This window comes from Cupressus sempervirens, chromosome 9 (assembly GCF_028749045.1).
Source record: "Cupressus sempervirens isolate cs-2001-9-10 chromosome 9, ASM2874904v1, whole genome shotgun sequence".
In the NCBI taxonomy this organism is placed as follows: Eukaryota; Viridiplantae; Streptophyta; class Pinopsida; order Cupressales; family Cupressaceae; genus Cupressus; species Cupressus sempervirens.
This window is the reverse complement of record NC_143126.1, coordinates 41,748,316-41,768,020: the sequence shown is the minus strand read 5'-3', so window position 1 is coordinate 41,768,020 and position 19,705 is coordinate 41,748,316. Positions and strand designations below refer to the sequence as shown.

The 19,705-nt window shown below is 33.4% G+C and overlaps 1 protein-coding gene across 2 annotated transcripts in view; it reads right to left on the bottom strand.

Moving 5' to 3' along the window:
- Nucleotides 1–3,914: 3,914 nt before the first annotated feature.
- LOC149537521 (Tetratricopeptide repeat (TPR)-like superfamily protein) overlaps nt 3,915–19,705 on the bottom strand; it is a 41,427-nt gene continuing 25,636 nt past the window's right edge. The window contains exon 2 of one of the 2 annotated variants that reach the window (XM_089798933.1): nt 3,915–4,329. The gene's annotated coding sequence lies outside the window, so the exon portion shown is untranslated. Of the gene's footprint in view, nt 4,335–19,705 lie in introns of both variants that reach the window. The other variant, XM_089798934.1, reaches the window with a different exon arrangement.

Here is a 19,705-nt window from a genome sequence, read left to right as displayed (position 1 = left end):
GTGCCTCACTAGCTTTTTACGACTTTACAACATTCATTTCTCAAATACAAAGTATCCGCTTTGTTTCAATTGTAAGCATATTCTAATCTCACACTATCTATGACTTAGAATCATTTATGCAACAAGAATCTAAAATTCTTACGATACAACGTTGCATATAATTGTGCTTTGCAATTTTATATTATTATATTGACTCAAAGATCATTTCCTTTAATAATGTTCAAAGTGTATCAAACTATATGTCACTATCAACTAAAATTGTTTTCCTTTTGTACACAAAACTCACAAATTCTACTTTTCATCACATCAAAACAATGGCTCTTTTTCATGATCTCTATGTGAGAAATGAGTAAGAATTAGCCACCATAACTGCTCAAACTCTTCCAAATGTAGCCTCTTTTCTAAATGTTTTCTTCTAAAATGTCCCTTAACGAGCGACAGTACAATCTTAAAACAAAAAGATCATAAATTTACCAACATCTCAACAATTCAACGCCTTTTTTGTTCTTCCATAGCTAAAATCTTCATCAAACAAGAGAACAAACCTTAAAAACATTGAAATAATAAATTTCTATTGACAAATCCTCATTCAATTTATCTCAAGTAAAATTGTCACTCCCTTAACACAAATAGGGGTTTGTTTAAAGGCACAGTCTACGATGCAACTTATATGCACCCATTTTCAATGGAAATATAAGTCCTTTAGACTATTTAATACTTGATACGAGAACATATAAGTTGCCTAGTATCCACTAGCTCGTTTAAATAGACAAACTACAAAGAAAACTCAACAAACCCTAAACATGACATCATGGTATAATCTCGAATTTGTATGACCAAAAGACCCATATAAACATTAGAAATATAGCAATCTAAACACTATCCAAGGTTACCCTGAGCAACTTATGCTGGGGTTTGAAGAATATACTTAAGTATTAATATTAAGGATAAGTGAAACATTGTGAATTGAGAAAAAAACCTATTTCAATAAAGGTTCAGACTTCCATAAACCAAATCCATAGCAAGAAGTAATACTATGGTTTTAAAGAAAATCACAATACAAGACCAAAAAGAAAGACTCTTCTGGTAGACAAAAAGTTATGTAAAACAAGCAAACACATTCTTCACTATTGTTTAGGTTTGTAATCAAAACAAAACAGAGATTAAGAGTTTTAAAAACACTGGAACAATGTACTACTAAAGGTTTATAATGGTTGTGCAAAACACCTCAAACCCTAATTGCTCAAGGGCGGGCGTGATATTTAAAGCTTCAAAAATAATGATAATGGAATTCAATGATCAATTTTCCCCTTTTCTTTGCCAAAAATCTTAAATGACAAAAGTCATTTAATGTTTGCAATATGTCACAAACTCCAAGCCAACACAAGATGTTGATGCCATGGAACTTTTGTAAGTTCCAAACTTCATGTCTTTCTCTACATTTGCAAATATAATTGGGGTATATTTCTTGTCATTTCAAATGGGATTTATTTCCCTTATATATCCTCTTATTTTTAGAATATTAATGTTTAAGAGAGAATATGTCTTCACTTGTTACCGTAATCATTGCATTAGGCATCAAGGAAACCTTTTTCATATAGCATATGAAATAAGCATGTTATTACCTTCACAAAATACCAATGAACTGATCAAATAGTCAATGATTTCTTACATACCAAAGAATGTAATATAGTCCATCTGAATGACAATATATCTATCTGAATTATGTCGTATGTTCAGATCATGTGCTTACAACATACCTTAGATGCTCGTGTATTGATGAATATCAACCATAATGCTATAATCATGAAAAACCAATACCAACCTGAGATTGTCATGTTACTCTGTCATCTAGTTCAAACTGATTATGCAAACTACTCAAGTTATGCGGCATATTGTCATCAAGAAAGCGTGCAATGTATCATATATCATGTGAATTAGTGCATCTGTCATCGAGTAACTCGTGTGTCTGATTAGTATGCATCAATGGACCAAGTTAGTGTTATGCCATCAAGGACAATGAACTTAGGAGCAACAAACTCCTCCTTTTGTCCTCGATGGCAAAACACTAACACCTCTCCCCCTTTTTGCATCAAGGGTAAAGGAGAAAACGAAGTAGTGAAAATGCCCAAAAAGCAATAAATCATCTCAAGTAGAACGATAAACTGCCAGATATGTGCATAAGGACAATATGAAGATTTCAATATAAGGTATGGAATGTGGAACCCACTGTAAGAAGCACGACTGGTATCAAGTATGAAGATGAGCATCAAAAACATCTGAAAATATACGTGTGAAGGGCAAAGTTTTGAAAATACACAAAGACACCACTTCATATACACCATCCTTACTAATCAACTTGTGATTAAGTAAATAAAAAATTTAAAACAAGTTGATCATTGCCAAAAAAACATTGCTTATATCTAATTTTTGTGGTTTATCCCGGAGGACCCAATTTGGTGAGTACGTACTCAGAACAACTATGCCAGTAGTAATTTCTTTCATTTTCAAGCATTTTCTGGGTATTTAGGGCTTCCAAGGATGAGCAGCTGTGCTTCGTATGTTGGTGACCAAGCTCAAGACAGGGATTGCTTGGTTTGTGAGTGCTGCCATAGGAGGAAAATGGAATACTGGGCGTCTAATCCTCGTGTTTTTCTAGGCAAATAAATGATAACATCCTCAATGATTTCTTCATAAGAGGAAGTCCTCGGTGGTGGCTATCCAGCCACGAAATTGGTTTTTTCCTACATGACTTTTTCCAACTTTTAAAAAAAAAAATAAGCGTTCTCCTTTGTAAGACAAACCAATTTGGTGGCTGCATAGCCGCTTCCAAATTCCTCTCGCCGTCGGCAAGAAGAATCATATTTCCCCACCAAACGATATCAATATTTCTTTACAATTCTCGACTTGCTGCAATCCCTGCCCGATCTTCAAGTTCCTGTGGGTAGAATTGTTAAACAAGGGATTATTTCTGATAATTCCCTTTTACTAGCGGTCCAACAGTCTAGTCTATGGAAAGGTGATGGGTCTGTGGGGGGTACTATTTCCCAAGGCGTTCCTTCTAAATGATCCTGTTCATTCTGTTGTTTATGATAACATAAAGCTCTATCTTGAAACAAGTGATTTCTGGTTTGTAAGGAACGATTTACACAGGCACGGGAATTTTGGGGGTAGACTCTAGTAAAAAAATTCATGCTAAAGTCTCTGCCCTGTTCATGTTATTTCAACATGAACTTCGTCTTTTGCCGCATGCTCCAATCCCAGATTTGAACACAGCCATTGTGCAGGAAGATGTAGAGAAAATGGAGAACGTGTTAGAGGGTATCCAAATTTAAAATGAAGAATCAGGGGCCAAGTTGCAGCGGCATCAAGAGGATAGCGTGGAAGAATAGTTCATGCTCCCTGTCTACTCCACTTTTGGTTTGCCTAATTCTTCAATGAATAATACTTTTTGGGTTAAAATTTTGATTTAGGTACATAGTTTTCAATGGTCCCCAATGCAGGAGAATTGCAGCTCCGGGCAACCCGTCTTTTATAAAAATTGTCACACCATTACCAGGATCCTGATATCAACAATCTGCATATGCAAGCAGAGGCAGGGAATGTGGGTTGTTGTTTGATCAAATGCTTAAAGGGAAAACATTATCTTTTTGGTACTTAATTTTGAAGGCTTGCTTGAACAGACTATGGAATTGTGCATCAGAAAGATAGGATTACAGAATCTATAGGAATCACTGTCAACATTGGAAGGAATCAATGTGAGACCAACTGATACTATCAAATAGACTACCCATAGATGAATACTATAAAAAATTGACCAGGAGTGTTTGAAAAGACTGCAAATCAACATATACTGATGGCACAATACAACATGTGAATATATATCACTGTTGTTGCATCACAAGAGCTCAGAATAAAAGTAAACTATCATTTCCATAATCAACATTATCAGCCAATACAATACCAGGTGTTGTTCATTTAAATCAAAGAGATTGTGAAGAACATGGGACTGATACACAACTGATTTCATTGATCAAAAGAACATCTTAGAATCTGTCAATCACTATTACCTTGGAAACCAGGGGTACAAAATAAATAACATCAAGAGAGTCACACACAAGTTCTCCCCCTTAAACCAATGCTTGTCTATAAATGATGTCACATATAGTACCTTTTACTGGAAGACAACACATCCTCCTAGACAGAATTAAATCATATGATTTCGTTGTTTCAGAAAACTTGTAATCTGAAATGTCAACTGCATAACTCACTGTAAACGGGTATCACTTGTCATATCCTCACAGCAACTTGTGAACCATGAACACATTCCTGTCCTTTCAACAAAAAATTAATAGTCAAATATATAAACCACCTCCAATACATCTCAGAAATCATGTCAACCTAAAGAACAAATATATCCTACAGAATCACTATTATGTAAAGAACACCATGCTGACAGTCATGAAAAAACTGAATCACTAACATAGATTGTGCCAAACAAAACAAAAAATACAGGTTCATTGGTACAAGTCCTTCACTTCCACAAGTTCACTGTCATGAGAACTGTCAGAAAAAATTGAATCATCAACAAAGTGTCATATGTCACACAAAATCAACTGTCACAAAAGAGACAACAAAGTTGTCACAAATTCTCCATGAAGTAAACTAACTCCCATGACACATGTCAAAAATAAAAGTAAACCACAACTGATGTCAAAATGAACTAATCCATTCAAATGATGATTTATATGAGAATCAAACACAGTCAAGTGTCCAGGATGATCACGAGGAAAGCATTAAAAAATGCATAACTACTGAAGATTTCAACTGCTAAGAAAAATAACACTGAAGGTGACACAAATAAGCTAAAAATAGATATGAATACCAGTCACTATAATCTGTGAAATGAAACCATTTACTGTCTTTCCTGTTTTGTTAGTAGCAATAGGAGGCAAAAGGAGAGAAATTTCTATTGATGGTTATTTGAGAAAATAGATAGAGGGGCAACGAATGTTGATTATAACAAATAATGCCAGTGGTGCTGCCAGTAATTAAGGAGCACAAAATGTAGTCCATGATAATAGACGCTAGTATTTTAAACTTGTAGAGGCCTTCAAAACTACCAGAAACTTGCAATCTGACGAGTTGATTCGGAAAGACATTTTGGAGTATTTCCTCTTTGACGTACATACGTTGCCCAGCTAACATGTCTGCACAACTTGAACAATGTTGTGATGTTGATGAACTAATCCATAAACGTCCTTGTATCACTGCATAAGCTTATTGAACTCAACTCCATGTTTCTTTTTGTCCATGAAAGTATGTGTATGTCCAAATAAGGGGTTTATTGGGATATACCAAAGTAATGCAGGTGAATGAAAAAAAATTGACAAGGTTGATGCAGAAACCTTGATTTGATTAGTGAGTATTATTGTTAAAGAAGACAGCTTACTTGTTGTAGTGCCTGGGATTGATGAATATAACTCCGTGCTATGCTGTCTTGGCAGAATGTAGATAAAGGTTTTGTTAATGTTATAATTCTGTCGGATAAATTATTTTATGTATATGAGATATATAAATAATATATGACAAATATTATATATGGAATAATTAACTTATGTTAAGAGTGAGTGTATATATATATATATATAACCATTATAATATATTGGGGGTATATTACTTATAAGTTTATAACTATACTTAATGTAAGTTAATATATTAAAGAGACGTGTCTCTTCAAGAGACATGCCTCTTTATGTCACATATATATGCATTCATGTAGTAACTAGAAAATACACATAAAATATCCACAAGTGCTAATACAAGTTACAGCAATGAAAAATCGATCTACTTTAACAGGTTTCCATAGTTGTAATTGCTTGAGGACAACCAATCTCATGTAGGGCAGACAGTAATACTCTCACTTTACAATTGGATAAATACTAAATGGTAATTTTGGGTAGCATCGATCCTAGAATAATTAGAATATACTATGCATGCAGCACTGAAGTTTTAGGATACCTATTATTTCTTTAAGGATTAGTGATAATAAATCTGATATTAAAGGGGATTGAACAAAGTTAAATCCAAAAAGATGTTCCAAAAATAACAACTTGGGGATATTATTAGAATATTGTAATATTTCTTTAATGGTGATCATAGTTAGTCTTTAGTTAAGCAATTTCCATTTTCATCTTTAATTCACAATTGTTTCTTTTGGAAACATCATCTTTGTAAATCTATATAAGGAGCTTTCATCTCATCTATTTGATACATTATTAGAACATTGATTTATCATAACATGGTATTAGAGCAGGTCGATGGGATTTCATAGAATTCGGTACTTATTTTTTTAAAAAATAGAGCCTCTTCTGATCTGGAATTTGATTTTTAAAATAGAAATCGTTTGGGTATTTTATGAAAATTTTGTGGTTTCAAAGATTTTTGCTGAAATCATGAGCTTGGTCAAGGGTTTTGGCTGTGTAACTTCACAATTTGAGTAGAGGTTTCTGATTTTTTAGGGTTGCATGTTTGTTGCATGTGCTCTTGCATGTGTTGTTTACCATGCAAAATCTTGTGTTTTGTCACATGAAGGTTTCCTTGATGGGTTTTCATAATTTTTGCCTTCAAAAATTTTCTAATAGGATTTCATTCCCTTATAAAAATTCAAATGGGTTTTCGCAATTTTTCCTAAAAAAATTATCTATTGGTTTTTTATGACTTTTTCCTCACAAAGATGGTGCTCCTATCTACAGGTGCCCCTAGGGTTTTTGCATAGGCTAACAACTCTTTGCCTGTGCCTGCAACACAACATGTTGCAGCACATGGTGGACCTTGGCGCGATAGCGCAGACTTTCCTATGCTAGGGTGCTTGAGCAACGTGCCCCCCCCTCAACTTTTGCTAACTATTCAATTCAGGATTACGACAGTCGAGGATTTCACGAGAGTTCCCTGCATGGACAGTGTTCAAGCCAGGCTTCACCGTGCCCATATGGAGACAATGAGAAGAGTTTGGTAAATTGGTTGAACAAAAAGGATTTTAAAGGCTTTGAGCAGGGGAAGCTGCCCCGGCCCTTGGATGTATTACAAGGTCCCAAGGATTGCCAGGAGGTATGAAGGCTCCTTTTGTTCCAAAGATGGGCAAAAATGATAGATTTGAAAATGCTGGCCAAGTCCTCAGAAAGATGGGTGTTGAGGGTCCTGAATCCAGCATCAAGATGGAGTTGACAAAAATGGACCAGGTATTGGATACAAAAATATTTGAACCACTTTCAAAGATAATAACAGTGATCTTGGATAAAGAAATTGAGGCTGAGGTGGTCTAAAATGTGAAATACTTCATGGAGACAAGATTGATAGGGAGGTTTAGGGGTTTTCACACTGAAACCCAAGGACTCACACCCCCCCAAAACCTCGAAGTACCTGGCCTCGAGACGTCCCCGCACTGAGTACCCCCACCTCCACCATTCCACAACCATGTCATCGTCAAGACGAGTACTTGAATCTCTAATTGATTTTTGATTTTTGAATGTTATTATTAGATATGTACTACGTTAAATGTTCAATGGTTTTGGTTAGCGTTACGATTTTGCTATGTTCAAGTATCTCAATTTGGTATGTCATATTGAAACATCATTTCATAACTAGCATTTCAAGTTCTACATGTATAGTATAGAACATCCAAAAAATCATAATTCTTGCACTTGTTAATAAGTCCTTTATTGACTGTCTCGATTACATTGACAGGGAGTTCTCCTTTGTAACTATCGCTGGTTGGGGCCAGTTGCAAACCCGATTCTCTTTCAATAATAATATCCTACTGTTGTCAATCAAAAAATTATAATTGATTCCTTAAAAATTAAATGTTGGTTTTCAATAAAAAAACAAATCCTCAAAAATTATCTGTTGGGTTTAAATAATTTTTTCCTCAAAAATTATCTATTGGGTTTTACTTCCACAAAAAATATGTTTTGCATTCTCTTACCTATATTTCGGATTCTTTTTTCTTGTTTTGATTGATTATTCAACTCAAAAATCATCTCTAGTTTTTTCCGATTTTTCTAATCAAAAATCTTTTTTGGCTTTTATAGTTCGCAAAAATTGTGTAGGATTTTTTAGTCAAAAAATTTGTAGATTTTGGGAGGGTCACTAGCAAACACATCTCACTAGCAGAGTCAATGGCAGGGTCTTGTCTCTTGTTGCAGAGCCTTCTGAAGAAGAGGGCACCCTTCTCTATTCTTTTCTAGACGGATTTTGGCTACTCTTGGCCACTAACATTCTATAGATCCAAGGAGGGTCTCACCAATGAAAAATGTTCAGAAGAATTAATGACCACAAGACACATATTATCTTCTACAGGGTAGTGAGACAATGACCATTAAGAGAGGGTATTAGAATATTGTAATGTTTCTTTAATGGCCATCTTAGTTAGTCTTTAGTTTATTAGGTAGTTTCCATTTTCGTTTATAATTCATGATTGTTTCTGTTAGCAACATTGTCTTTGTAAAACTGTGTAAGGAGCTTTCATCTCCTCTATTCAATACAACGAGATTGTTAAAGTTTTGATAAGATTCAGGATATGCATATCTTTTAAATTGTGTATAACTTAGATAATTTCCTTATATAAGATTATCAAATCAAGGTAATCTTGATAACTTAGAATCTTATTTGAGTATAACATCCTCAATCTTGAAATATATAAATTGATCTCCTAATCGATATTATATCAAATCTCTTATTTGATGTCTATCAATATCAATATAATCTGAATATAATATACATCACTCAATATATAGTATCTCTTGAATGATCTTACTCTCATATTAAATCAATTATCTCATATATAATAATATCTCATATCTTAATCTCACAAAATAACCTTTATAATGATACTATGTTTTGTTATAATTCAAATTTTCTCTATATTGAAAAATACTGAGTTATTGATAATAGGACGTACTGTTGCAACTTGGATCACTAATTTTGATTTATATGATTCCAAGTGCAGCGGGTTTTATATATATATATATATATATTATAGGGACTGTCCCATGTAGAGACATTTCACTAAATACCGATTTATATTACGTATTGGGGGTGCCTTTTGTATTACGTGTGATCTGTATTGATCGCTAGTTTTAAATATCCATATCATAATACAATCAGTGATTACATAACCCAATTACTATGACCTTTCCCACATAGGTTATCGGGTGTTAATATGAATTCTGATCTGAGTTTAAGGAATCGGTTAATCACAGCTGTAAAACGGATTTATGTTTTGATCTCATAAACTTATTGATTATTATTTATTAAATATTATTAACAATTATGAATGTGTACACACAAAGTAACGATAATCAGAATTGACAAGGCCGAATCGAATCGTGAATCGGAACTGAATTGGCCACGACTCAGCAAATTTGAAAAACTCTTGAAATTTAGTAACTTGTTTCCTAAACCTTTTATCACTGATTTGATTCACTAACTCACAAAAAATTGTTTGGCTTGAATCGAATTGCCGAATCGCATGAATCGCCGTGATTCTCGTTACTATGACACACACGCACACACACACATATAAATGCACAATTGTGTATATGTCAATTGTCTGATAATTATCAATCAAGGGTAACAAATAATTAATCAAGCTAACTAATTAAGCATAGTTTATCTCAAATCAAATCAATCCAACTGAAGCTACTACTTTACCAGAGATTACAAAATCAAATTAACACAACAAATATAATCTCAAAAACCCATTTAAATGCCAGCTCCCAAAACTCTTGCACCCATTGTGTTGTTCTCATTAAAGAGAATTGAACATAGTTTAATTCAAATAGGTGTTTCTTTATAAGAAACTTGTAACAAGAAGCTCAATAAACTAAGTCTCTTTCCTATTTTAGCAAGTTTATTTCTCCCATATGAAGCAAAGATAGCTAAAAACATTTTTGATTAATAAGCAAAGTCCACACCTCACAATTAATTGCAAACTTTAAAACTGATCAGCAACTAACAAGATAGCAATGCACAATAACAAAAAAGCATACACCATAAAATAATGGTATTTGTTCTCAAGGAAAACCATTGATCAGAGGGAAAAACCTTGGTGGGGATGGTACCTACTAGATATTGTACTATATATAAATTCCCTAATAAAGGACGTGACCCTATAAGGAATCAATTACAGTGCATTTAGTACAATTGTCCCTATAAGAGGATTAATCTATGTTAAAGGACCTTAAACCCATGTTAAAAGGTTCATAGCCTTGTTAGGAGTTTATGAGAACCAAAGAGCACATTGCCCAAAGGATGAAAGGTTAAACCACCTTTACTTTGGATAACAAATCCAACATGCATAAACCAACTGAATAGCAACAAACTTACCAAAACAGTTCATTAAAAATTCACTAGGAATGATAGATTCCGCTCATACCTCTTCTCAAAGCATCTGACAATCTTTAAGCTCTGCTATGATAAATCTCAAAGATAATTCACTATTTGATTGGCCAAGATTGATCAATCAATTGTTCCCCATTCATATAATGATTCATTTTACTGAAGGCTCTCATCAAGTCTTTTTCATTTTTTTAGTTTGTTAGCCTATACTTGATTTTTGAGACCTTCAAAGTCCCTTTTGCGTTTTTAAGCGTTTGTTTAGATTATTTGTCTTTTGTTTCCTTCAATCTCTTGCTTTTGATCGTACCTTCGATTCGAGATATCTTGGGGTTTAAACGGAGTTGTTAGTCAAAAGATATTAAGTGCCCAGAAAGTGGGTTCTCCAATCTCAATTGCATAGTTAAACTATTGACCTCATATTTTAATGTTGAGTTGCACTGTTTTAAAAATATAACTTAATTCACTTTATGTTATGTTTTTTAAGTTACTGTGTGACTTTTAATTTATCACTTACGTCATATTATAGTGCACTTCATCTTATTATTTGATGTTGAGTTACTTTTTAATTAATCACTTAAGTGACTTTAGCACTTTATAGTCTAATTTGATGTTGAGATTTACTTCAATGTTTTAATTCAAAACATTTAAGTGAAATATCACTTTTTGAATATATTTACACATGATATATAAAATATATTAGTGTAAATATGTATTTGACCCCCTATAAGTGAGATTTACTTAAGTGAATCAATTAGACATGTGCTAAATAGAAAACTTAAGTAATTCAAGTCATGTTATTTTTGTTTGAAATACATGAAATTGTTCCTCCAAACCATGTTTTTGGCTTGTAAACGACTAGTTTCTCAACAAAACCACTTGTTCGGTGGTGTGGTTTCACTTGCATTCCAAAACATGTAAACAGAGCCTCTAACCCCAATTTTCCTCTTTATATGTAATGGCATCTTGTAACACCAATTTGCCAATGGATTTTGTTTACATGTAAATGCAAGTCAGGAAAATATGCAATGAACCTTTCTAAGCCCAATTTTGGCTTGGGCATCCAAATGGATGCAAGTGCATTGCATATTTAAAACATGCAATCACTTCCTCTGACCCCGATTTTCCAAATGAATAAAATTTACATGTGTTTGAGTTTGGAGAGCCCAACTTTACCCTTCCAAGGCAAAACCGTCCATGCAATAGGGCATCCAAACCACGTATTTCCAAGCAGCTGGAAAGGAAAAGTATTTACAACAAGTTTTTTGCATCAAATACATGCACATGTAATGCAGCTCCTAACCACGATTTGTATTGAAGAGGAACATTGCAAACATGCAAATTGCTCCAAGAAGTGTGATCTACAGTTAGCAATGCATTTGCAACAACATTGGCAACATCTTGCACATGCATTTGCATCTCTAGACCACAATTTGAAGCTAAGGCTTGAACCTTTCAAAGGCATTTGGTCATTACATATAAACACACTTGTAGAACCCGATCTTGGAGAGAACAAGTTCATTCCAACTTCTTTTTCCAAAGTTTACTCTTTGCTCTCCAAGTAAGTGCAAGAATCCGGTTTTGTTTGCATTTCTTCCTCACTTTGTTGTTTTGCTGCATTCTTTGGCTCTTTATCATCCATTTGTTCAAATGCAGCCCTAGTTTTTTGCTTGAAGTTATTTAACAAAGTTTGGAACTTTCATTCTTTTACAAATGCAAAAGGTCTCTCATTGCAAAAATGAAATTACATGCAAAGTGAAGTTTTGAAGTTTAACAAGTTTAAGTCAAAGCAAGAGGTATGTTTTTCTTTTGTTTTTAACTTTTTAAATAAACTTTGTTGCTTGTTTTGGTTTGTTTTTGGTGAAAAGTTGGAGATCTTCCCTCAAGAATACAAGTACATTTCAATGCTTTCACCTTCCCTTTTCATCCATCATCCAAATACATCCAAACTCCATATTCCTAAAGATGTAATCTCAATCGTAAAACCCAATTACACATTTTCATCAAGTAAAATGATGATTTTTAGCACATGTAATTGCATCTCCTAAACCTGATTTTGGTCAAAACTCAAATTTTTTAACATTAAAACTCTCTCATTCTACACACATCCATATGCTTCCCATTTGCATTCCAAGCCATTCAAAGCAAAAGCCCCATTTTGCCTACATGTAATCCACCATCCAAACCCCGATTTTGGTCATTTTTGCCCAAAAATACAAGCTGTTCCATTCATTTCCAGCCTTCAAAAGTGTTCAATAAGTATCCAATCCATACTTCGAACACTTATCCCTCTATGGATCCACCATTATTGTTCGAATCTTGAAGCTTTCATGGATCCAATCCCATCAGATGATGTTTTCATTATTTGAAATCTTCATGTTGCAACGAACTCTTCAAGTCAAGATATGTAAGAATTTCTTCAAAGAATTGAGAGATCCTGTCAAGAAGAAATGCTTCAAATCAAATGAAGCAATATTCATTTGGTCTCCACTTTCCCAATGGCGGCACTAGAACCTGAGTTTGTGTGGGAATGTGCCAAAGCACTTCAGAGAGCGAGCGAGAGAGAGATCAGTTGAAAATGTTGATGAGAAAGTTGTTCCAAGTTTACATTTGGACATTATTGAGGAGGTTTTCGAAGTGTCAGAAACTCCAAAATGTGCAAACCTAACAAAGAAGAATTCAAAACTATGGAATAAGGAAAAGTTTGATTACATCAAGTTTTCAAATGACAACTAGCAATTCATCAAACAGAAAGCACTGACGTGGAATACGGGAACTCCCGATTCAGAGACCATCCACGATTGCATCAAGTACAAAGCCTTTGCTAATAATCTACATGATTGATTCAGCAATTTCAACTTTTTCTTTAAAAGCATTTTCAGTTTTGTAGTTGCAAAAGATAGATTACGTGTAATTCAATTGCATGTAATCCGATTACACAAACCTTAAGCACATGTAATCCAATAAATCTTATTTCCTAGTTTGACTTAGTCAAAGTGGTTGAGTTTCTCCCACCTTTTTCTCACTCATTTTTCCTATATAAAGGAGTGTCCCTCATTGTAAAAATCATCTTTTATTTATGCAAGAGTTTTCTGCCAAACTTGTGCAAGCATAACTATGATTGTGTAATACAAAGTTAAAAGAAAAGTGAATAGAAAGAAACAATTGGAGTCAAAGCTTTGACTAGGAGCAATTGTGGTAACAAAGACTATAAGCTTTGATTGTAGCTTATGTTACTGTCTCATATTCACGGAATTTAGTAGAATTATAGCTTAGAAATTCTCTACTTTTGGAAGTTTGTATGCCCCAATGGTAAGAGGTTTTCTTATAAATTAGGAGAACTAGACATAGATCTACGTCAGTACACTCTCAACCAGCCTTTGAGTTGGTGTTTCGTATTGCTATCATTGTTACCAACTATTAGATAGAAGTGTAATTTAGAGATTAAATCTTTCCAGTTACTCGCTCCGCAAGTAAGTGGATTCTTTCTTGAAATAAAAGGAAAGAATATAGGTAACACCCCTTTACAACATCTCTTAACTTCTTGCTTACCTTGAGTTGATCCAAGGAACAGTGAGAAGTGGGAGCCTTCCCTTTAAAGTAGGAGACTCTGTCTTGTACACAATGGCTGGTTACCCTATTTTGCCACTAAATATTGCATAAACTGTCAGTTGCAAAATATCCACCCAACACTGCCAATATAATATATCACACGTCATACATCAGCGACCATTCCAATATTAACCATGTAATGTGCCCATATCCACCCAACACTGCCAGTATAATATATCACACGTTATACATCAGTGACCATTCCAACATTAACCATGTAATGTGCCCTCAAATTTGACCTGTAGAAATTATTTGCAACATAAACAACTAAATCCAATTCTAATGATTAGTGTCTAGGGACACAATTATTTCTACACATCCTTAAGAGTTCTTCAATCGGGCTTCCTGACCCTCTAGGAGGATCCTCTGTGTTCTGAGGAACGGCCCTCAATTATTCAGCCTTTCTCCTTGAAACTACCTTTCAAGTTGGGCTTCATAATCCTCTATGAAGACCCCTTGTGTTCCTCAGAATGACCCTCAATCATTTAGCCATCTCATTGAAGAGAAATCTTTAAGGTCTACAAGATTTGTCTATCAAATCCCCTACAATTTGCATCATTCCCTACATCTTTCATGCTCGCAAACATTAATTCCAGCTCGCCATCAAGTTGCAAAAAAAATTATTGCAACTGCCTTAGGCATAACTCCCTACTCACTAGACTACAACTAGTCTTTACTAAAACAACTTTAACCCATCCAAAACATCACATAAGATATTGCAACCATAGACAATGCGTACACATCCTACAACACAAAATCATGATCGCATATTCAGGATTGTCAATCATTGTTTCTAATTAACTGATCAATAACCTGCAACATACAGGTTCCGAGTTTGTCTACAACCACAGAAAATATGTTGACATCAATGACAAAACCTGTCATGAATACATGTTTTCCATCTCAACGATCTCCCCAAGTGTCAATAATCTCTTCCATTCTCAACATGGATATCAAAAAAAAAGCAATAGACTCCCATAAACAAAAACTCAACATAATACATACTTCCCCAAATCCTCACACAAGTTGTGTATCAATATATTAAAGTGGAGTGAACACAATTGCATCTAGAAAGATGTTTAAGATATAACAGCTCGCAAAAGTTATCTAAAAAATCCACTTCACGATAGTAGCAAAAGGTAAACAACACCATTTATGATGGATGTTCATAATATACAGAGATAACTTTATCCAATAAGATGAATGAATAATTCCCTTTACTTTGCATGTCTTAGACTGAATCATTATATCTTTATCCATTTAGCTTAGGACATTAATATTAAATTCAAGTTAAAATACACCTAAACCTAGTAGGGGACACTACAAATGGTATCAGAGCATGATCTTGCTATTCTATAGTCTAAAAGAAAAACAAGAAATCATTCTAATGGATAAAATTGAATCTAAACATATGTGATTAATCGATTATAGAAAAGAAATAAATTATAAACGTTATGGATAGTTTATAAATAAATTACAATGACTACATTGCTTATATTTGTATATGTGTCTTCTCTCGTTATCAGTCAGAGTAAGTGGAAGAATTAAGTGTTTAATTGCAGTTTAATGATTCTGTCAAACCAAGTAGGCCACACCAAGAGATGGAACTGTCATAGTAAGACTTTTTTGGCTCTTGTGGGCCAAGAGGTGACTTGTAATAGTAAGATGCTATGTGCTCATGGATTTAGTTGGGTTGAATAGTTTACAACCACTCTCTCAAGGCTTTCCTACCAAACAAAAATATGATTCATTATGGAATAAAAGATACTTATCATTCTTTGTAATATTCCTACTTCTATTTTAAAATGATATATTATGTATGTACTTCATGTATGCTTTGTGCCTTCATTAATTTATGTGTATACTCTATGTATGCTTCGTGTCTTCATGCATTTATGCATATGCTATGAGTCTTCAAGCATAATGTGTATACTTCATGTATGCATCATGTATTTACATATTCATACATATATTTAATATTTTTCCAATGTATGCTCCATAAGTGATTCTAATTTGGATCCGGAATAAGATAATAACTAGAGTGAGCATTAATTGATTAACACTAGTCAATTCAAATTTGTTAATGTCATTACTAAAATGGCCTTGACTCTTGTTTCTAGAATGGAAAACCTTTGAAATTTTCAATGTATTGGTCAACATCAAAATGTGTAGCACAAGCTACTCGAGTTGAAAGATCTATATAAAATTTGTCATTGCTTGAGGACAAGCAATTTCAGGGAGGGAAGGACTGTAATGTCCCCTTCTGAAATAAAATTTTATTATGAACTAATAGTACATATATATATATATATATATATATTCCTTATTTAACAATTTAAAAAATTAATATTCTAATCATTACTATTAATAATTTATTAATATTTTTATTATTATTAATATTTATTATTAAAATTGTAATATACAATTATCAATATCGTAATATATGATCATTGTAAATTGGAATGAATATAATATGTAATATTCTTGTAATAAAATAATTTTAAATATTTAATTTTTTAATATACTAAGGCAAACCATATAATCACTGATTACTACAAACAGAAGTACTCAGCCTTAGACCAAAGGGAAAAACTATTAATTAATAAACAAGAGACGTGTCTCTCCACCAAGAGGCATCACTGGGTACATATGAGAATGAATTCTTATTCCAAAGGGGAGGAGAGGAATAGATAATTGGTGGGTGACTGCTGAAAGACTTCTGAGGGAAAACAAATCAATATTTGTTATTGCCCTACTCATCTAGATTAGATGGCAATTAACGGAAGAAGAGCAATGTCAGTTTCCTATTATTTGGAGATTGCTGGTTAGTTTGTGAAGTCTGGACAAATCTAATACTGCTGTAGGAAACGAATATGAGAATTACAATGTAATCTGGAATTAACAGGGAAGAATAATATAAGAAAGAAATCAGGCATTCATAAAAGGAAATAAGACTATATGTATATCTGTTATTCAAAGTGGGGAATAAAGTATATAGACTATATCTGGTATTATTAGGAAAAATAGCAGAGAGGAGAAAAATGTGTGTGTGTGTGTGTGTGTGTGTATCAATCATAGTTCTCAAACTCGGATTCGGCAAGGCTGACTCGGCTACAACTCAGCAAAATGAAAAAAACCTTGAAATTTAGAGATTTTTTTATTTAAAAACTTGTTCCATGCACCCTTTATTGAATAAAACTTAAAGACACTAATATTAGGAAACAGAAACTAATTTGTCATCACATACATAGACAAGGAACATTAATGATACGTCCATTATATACGTAAAATATAAATTGTAGCTAAGTCTGTCAAGAATATGAAATTGAAACCAAAGTGATTTTGGATGAAATGAGTTAAAAACTTAAAACCTTTAGATAATCATTGTTCTAGCATCAATTTGATATTAGAAAGCCAGCATAGTTTATAGGGGTTAGAGTGTTGAAGGCGTGCCGAATCTAGAAATTTGGCTCATTCTAGAATTTTTTGAAAAACCCCAAAATCTAGAGTTTTGTACCTTAACTCCTATGAAGCTGAAACCTATCTCAAACATCCTAAAAAGTATTTATACAAATATATCTTTAAGTAACTTATACTTAAATGTTATATTTGTATAAATCCTCCCACCCCTAAGCCAATGTTAAATTGCAGAGTAAACTTGGAAGCGTGTGCTTCGACCCAGCCGAGTTATGCATGCTCGAACTCGGAGAGTTAGGCGAGTCATGCCCCAAAACTTGACAAGCCGAGCAACCCAGTTGTCAAAACTCAATAGAGTTGACTCTACTCACTCGACTCACAACGAGTTTGGGAACTCAAATAATAATCATAGTACAAAAGATATATCTAGTAAGATCATAATGTAATGTCCCCAGTTTAGGCAGATTCCAGCAGTTGGCTTGGTCAATTCACCATTGTGACCCTCGTGAGCTGTCAACGGGATTTGAGGGTCTCAATTGTGGGCTTATAGGCTTTCTAGTAGCCTATGGTGTGTTCTGGCTCCATTTGAGGGACTTACTATTTATAGTAAGTCAAACTGTTGGTTCCGATATACTCAGTTGAGTTAGAGGAGTTGAGTGATGCTCTCAATTTTTATTTTGGGCTTCTGATTTAGGCTCCAAAAATCTTGGATGGAGCGTCTATTTATAGTAAGTCTCCCCGTTAGGTTCATTCTTCGTCTTTCTTCATCAGGATCGCTCTGGTGTTGTCAAATTTCAATTTGGATACTTCTTCAGTTATTTTCGCAAGACGGGTGAATTATTATTATTATTCATCTAAATATGTTAAGGTTGTTATTTTTGTTGGTGTTGTATGTTGGTCACCTCGGTATCATAGCTTGTTGGAACTAGGATGAAAAGTTTTTAATCATGGACACAAAAAACAGTGGTCTTGTGTGTCAGAATATTATGTTATGGTGGAAAAAGTCATTTCTGAAGCCAAAAGCAATTAATAAATTATATTATATGGCACTTTGTTATATTTTAATGTTGTGTTGAGGAAGCTTCTTAAGTAAAGTTGTATTTGGAATACTTTGTGCCATTTGGAGATTATAAATATGAGCCCATTTGATGGGAGAAGCATCTAGTTGATTATTTTCTTTGTTTGCCTATGAAGAGTTTCTGGTGTGTTTGTGCCCTTGCTGAAGTATAACGGTTTGGAATTAAGAAGTGCCTAATAATTCACAAGAGGTATTGTAAATTAGTTCTAAGAATTATCTGAATTGAATTATAGTTTTTCCCTAAGTTGTTGGTACAAGTACGGGCACGGGTACAGATATGTGGGTATGCTAATTTTTTGGAAGGGGGTTTGGGTACGTTCGAACAAAAAAATATAAAAGTCATAAATATATATGTATAAATGCATACAGCCTGAAAAGTAGAATATTAGCCATTATGTTATCTACACCAGCCAACAAATTAAAAAAACATATTAATATTAAAGAATACAATACAATATTAAACAATAAATAAAAAATTATTAATAATATGATATTATATTATCTATGCATTAAGAAAACTTACAATTTAATTTTTAAATGTTTTAGAAACTTTAGAACCTTATAATATTATATAATCTTCTATTATAAATATATGTAGTATTTTAGTGTTTAATTCTACTATCATTCTAAATAAATTTAATACTATTTTAAAGTTTAATACTATTATCACAAATATATGTAATATTTTAAAGTTTAATACTATTTTAAATTTTAACTATTATCCTAAATCATTCTAAATATTCCCGTAACATCTTCTTTTCCTAATTTTCCTCAAGTGTTTTAGAGTTATATATTTAAAATAAATTTTTAAAAATCTTAAATTATCCTAAAAATCCCTATTACCTAAATCAATTTAAGACTTTAATAGACTAAGAACTTTTACAAAATTTCTTTCAATAGCTGCCGCACACAAGTTGCTTCTTCGTTGCAGCTACAATTTCCAGAATGCAGACAAGGGGAACGTCTGCACGACCCTTTGCAATGTATTCGAACAGCTACCGTCTGCAGTCATTATTGTTTGCAGCAGATAGAAAGGAAAGAAAAGGGGTTTTAGCTGTGAGATTTTAGAGTTTTCACTGTGAACAAGAGGTTTTATATGGCATGTCACCCTCAAATTCGTCAAAAAACAAATTCAAATAACCACATCAACACTCAAATTCAAAGTCAAATCACCACGTCAGGATAAAAACGTTCGGATACAAG